Below are 5,314 nucleotides of genomic sequence, written 5' to 3' on the forward strand. Positions count from 1 at the left end.
CAATTGAGAGGTGTACCATGTTCATTGATTAGAAGACTCGCATTGTTAAGATTCATTTCTCCCAAATTGATCCATTGAGTTAAGAAAATCCAATCAAAAACCTAGAAAGTTTTATTAAAGAAATTGAAAAACTTAATTGAAAAACTAATTTTAAAACTTACATGCAAAGACAAAGAACCTAAAATATTCATATTTTAATAATAGTCTTTAAAAACAGAACAAAAATTAGAGAATTAACACTAACCAATATCCAGCCTATGATATCTGTGATAATCAATACAGTATTATTGCTATCAGTAGAGACATAAAAATCCACTGAAGACAACATGGATTTTATAAATAAATCCACAATTCTATGATCAATTTATTTTCGACAACGTCATCAATATGATTCAATTGTAAAGGCAATCACCCTTTATTAAAAAAAAAAATCTTGACCCTTGCCTCCTATCACCCACAAACATTAAATGCAAGTAAAACATGCAAGTAATATAAGTGCTGAAAGTATTAAAAACTTTTAGGAAAAAGAGGTGACAATACTTTTGATATTAGATTCCTTGAATATGCTATTAATTTTTTTGTTGTTGTTATTGGTTATTCATTGAGGGTACAACAAACTAGGTTGCACTGCTTGCATTTGTTAGGTAAAGTCCCTCTTATAATTGTGTCTTGTCCCCAAAAGGTGTGTCACACACCAAGACCCCCACCACCCTCTCTCCTTCCCTCTCTCTGCTCTTCCTTTCCCCAACCCTCTCCCTCCTGCTCTCTTTCTCTGCACTCCTCTTCCCCCACCCCCCCACCATGTACTAGGTCATTAATTGTCCTCATATGAGAATTGAGTACATAGGATTCACGGTCCTCCATTCTTGTGATGCTTTACTAAGAACAATGTGTTTCCACTTCCATCCAGCTTAATATGAGGGATATAAAGTCTCCATATTTTTCAATGGCTGAATAGTATTCCATGGTATACATATACCATAGCTTGTTAATCCATTCCTGGATTGGTGGGCATTTAGGCTATTTCCACACTTTGGTGATTATAAATTGAGCTCTGATAAACAATCTAGTGCAAAAGTCCTTATGGTAAAAGGATTTTTTTCCTTCTGGGTAGATGCCCAGTAATGAGATTGCAGGATCAAATGGGAGGTCTAGCTTGAGTTCTTTGAGGGTTCTCCATACTTCCTTCCAAAAAGGCTGTATTAGTTTGCAGTCCCACCAGCAATGTAAAAGTGCACTGCTATTTGTTTCTTAAGAACATAGCACATATCATTTGCTGTGGTCCAAAATAGTATTTAATAGTGCATTAAAAAATTAAGTTTTCAATAAATGCTACTTAAATAATGAAAATATCCAACTATGTCTCTCATCATAAAAGCCATAGATAATTTTTTTCTGACCATTCTCTTTGTCAGAATGATATAGCACTTACTTTGAGTTAAAATGCATGTATGTGGAAATTAACCAAAAATAAAAGCTCTATGCCCTGAAGGGAGAGGGAGAAAGGAGGAATGATATTTGCACTCATACTACATGAATTTTGTCCTTGTCAATACATCAGGCTTATAGTCTACACTTAGGAGTTTATATTCTTTTCACTATATTATGTCATCAATTTTTAAACATACCTAAGTTTCCCACATTTCTCCAAGGTACACTGTGTGATAATTTAAAAAGCAGCCATAAGAAATTAGCCTGTGGCCAGGACCACAGTCAGCGTTGCGAGTGTTACAGTAACAGGCTGACTCCTTTGACATCAACAATATGCTTTTCTCACCGCAATTTGTTCCTCTCTATTCCTTCCTCATTGTGAACACTCGTTTAAAACCCATTTGCAAAGCAGATTGCCAAGTATTGTCTAGAAAAATTGCAGGAGATTTAGGTGCATGAAATTCACACTTGGTTAGTAGATCTTTCACTGCGTTTTGCTTGCCAAGCACAGTTAATACTCAAAAACACCGTAATGGAGATGATGAAAGTTCACATTCCTCATGGCTGCCTTTACTTGCCTATACCCACCTTTGATTTGGGTAACAGACAATATACTGCTTCCCAATAGATTCTTACGGTCTCATAATCAATTCCAGTAAGGCTAGTTACGCGGTGGTCTAATCTCTCCTTGCTGCGCTCCAAGTTGGCTTTTCATTGTTATTTCAAATAAAGTGATTTTACTGCCTCACCAATTCCTCTGTGTAGTAAAATCTTAGGATAGGCTGGATGCCTCTTTTTGAGATGAATAAATTCAGCCTCAGGGAAATTGCGGTGAGACTTCTGGCGGTTATTGATACCACGCAGAAGAACTGATGACGCACCCGTGATTCAGAAACAGCTACGCCTGCGAGCGTGTCTGCACAGACGCTTAGCAGCCCCGTGACCAGCAGCGCTGGCCGGAATGGCTACCATCTGGGGACAGTGGAGCGGGGATGGGGCGCCCAGCCAGGAGATTGCTGGCCTTCCGACTTCGATCTTCAACCACTTGCAACGACTCTGACGCAAATGTGTTATCAAACTTAAATCAAGGACACAGAAAATTTGACAGGATAGAGAAATATGGAGCGGAGGGCATGTTAGAAACGATTGGGAATAAAAAGCAAAGAGATTAGAGATGGTGTGGAAAGACAAAGTTTCTCAACCATTATCAGCTCTATCAGCCTTGCATACCTAGAGTCCTGAGTCTTGTTCGGTCTTGACACCGCTTTACAAAACTAGAGAGCTGAGCAAGCTCGCTGAGGATTGCTGTACTTATGATACTGAGAGAAGCGTGGAGTTGCTCTTCCTGGACACACACGTCCCAGCCTGCGGATCACAGACTCGGGACACGTTCAGTGTGAAGGCAGAGCGGGGTTCTGACCGGGCTCCCGAGTACAGCAATCTATGAGTCTGCGCAGGCCTTGCTGCGCTGGGAAAATGCATTTTCAGTTTTTGCCCAGGCAGCTCTTTCCTTTCTCCTCCCTTTTCATCCAGACCACGATTACACTTGCTAGTTGGAAAACAGTTCCTCGGAAACCGTTCGAGGTATAGGTAATTTTATGTTAGTTTTGTACCTCGAAACTTGAAAAATCTGCTTATATCTTTATACAAGAACATCGGTGGTATTTTAGAAGTAAGTTAATTGTCCTCTATTTGATACTGATGTTAATTATACCCCAGAATTGATATAAAGGTTGACAAAACAGTCACCATGACTTTTGGTTTGTTATTTCTAAATTTTCGGTGGCTATAAAATCGGGTCATTGGGGTTTGCTGGACCCCAATAAAGGAAGGTTTAAAAAAATGAGCTGTAAAGCAGGAGCTCTGACTCTCATTCCTGAGCTCAAATCAGTCACTGTCACCTGTAGGGCTTAATGTGAGAGTAGAACTAATTTTTTCTATGTGTGAAAAAACTGATAATATTTTGGGGTTTTCCTCAAATATTTTGGGTAAAAAGAATCCTATGTTATGTATTTCATTTGGTTGAATTTAAAGTTCATAGTCACGCTATGGTAATTATTTATGGGCCATTTTTTAAAAATTCAGATTAATGTAAGGGTACTATGATTAGGTTATATTGTTTGCCTTTGTAAGGTAAAGTTCAAGGTGTAGTTGAGTCCTTCACCCAGGAGGTATGCCATATACCCCCTACATGTACCTGTCAGGTGGGAGCTGGAATCAGGAGTTTTAATTACTGGGGTAGGTCACTATAGTGTTATGTATTGACCTCTTTCTGCTGCTGGCTTGCAAAATTGGTGGTTGTTTTTATTAAAAAGTAGAATAAGCATGAGTGTTCAAAATTAAACAGCAAATTTTAAAGTTAGTGCATTAAATTTTATATTCTGTGACTATATTTTTCTAAATTTTGATAATTTTGGAAAAAGTAAATTTTAGTAAATACATAAAATCATTTCACTACTTTGTTTTTATTTTCACTTTTGCTTAAATTTCTGATGAAACTATATTTTAACTTGTTATACTTTGAATATGGTTCTATGTGATCTTTAATCCTTTAAATGATTACTGTCAATTGAGTTCAAATGATGCAAAAATCATATTTAGCTAATAATATAATCTTATAGCTAATAATCTAATTATTATAAAATTAAGATAAAAAGTTTTATTATGTAATTCTACATTAATTTCTGAATTTCATATTTATTTCATAATTCTTCTGAACATTACTAAAATATCCACAGGATGACATATGTTCCAAAATAATTTAATACACTGTCTTTCATATTTCACTGGCTTCTAGCTAAATATTTCAAATTTTATTGTCTTGATGATACATTTAGCCATGTGGGAGGATGAGACATCTTTGATTAAATGGTTTGTCATTTGATTTACATCATTTAAGCAGGCAGACCCATGGGAGGCAGGCCTCTACTTCTACTCTTACCTCAGGCCTTGAGAATATTGGGGCATCTCAGTTTTGACAGCCTAAATAGAGCACGAATTTTACCTTTGCGAGGTGTGTGAAAAAAACCCAATTCCTCAAGGAAGGTTCAATAAAGGGAAAAACCCGAAAAAAACAAAACTGGCAAGTCAACTGACAAGGAAAAAAAAAAGGAAACCAAGTCAAAAAAAGCCCCAAAACTGGGAAATAATAAAAAAGGGGTTTAAACAACTTTTGAAAAAAAAGAAAAAACAAAAAGGCAAGGAAAAACCCGGAAAATGAAGTTGGAAATAACTAAGAAAAAAAAAAACAACCAAAAACAAAATTCAAGAAAAAACAATAAGAAAAAAAAAATCAATGGAACTCCGAATGGAAAAAAAAAGGCCCTTCAAGGGGAAAGGCCCGGGGAAGGGGTAATTCCAATTGAAAAAGGAAAAAAGAAGTTGTCCAGAGTAGACCTTGGTGATGAATCTTTCTGATCACTCATCATTTCTCTATCACATCCAACAATTCTGTGTCCTTGGCTCAGTCTTCATGATTCAAGATGAGAGTCTGCCTAATGCTCTGGTTCCCTCATTGCTGCTGGACACCCTTAGTGACGCTGCCACGTTTCAGTGAACTCCTTTGGTATCTGACTCTATTGAGAAGCTCCCTCCTTTTGATATTACCTTGAAATTTTCTATAGTTCATTTTTCTTTTCTTTTCCTCATGTGCCCTGTACTTTGATGCTTTTGAGATGTTGCACTCTTTACTTTCAAATAAATCATAACTTAGAAACTTTTACTTACTTTCCACTCTTTCAAGTTCGAGCAGTTTTACAGGGCATGGTCCAAGGGCATTAAGGTAAGGCACTCTACCACAGAGTAAGTGAATTAGTGACTAGTCTCAGTCTAGTTTAACAAGTTTTCTGGGCAATAGCTTTACCTTTTATACTGTGTATAAAAT

The sequence above is a fragment of the Otolemur garnettii genome, unplaced genomic scaffold (genome assembly GCF_000181295.1).
Source record: "Otolemur garnettii isolate 467f Iridium unplaced genomic scaffold, OtoGar3 scaffold00063, whole genome shotgun sequence".
In the NCBI taxonomy this organism is placed as follows: Eukaryota; Metazoa; Chordata; class Mammalia; order Primates; family Galagidae; genus Otolemur; species Otolemur garnettii.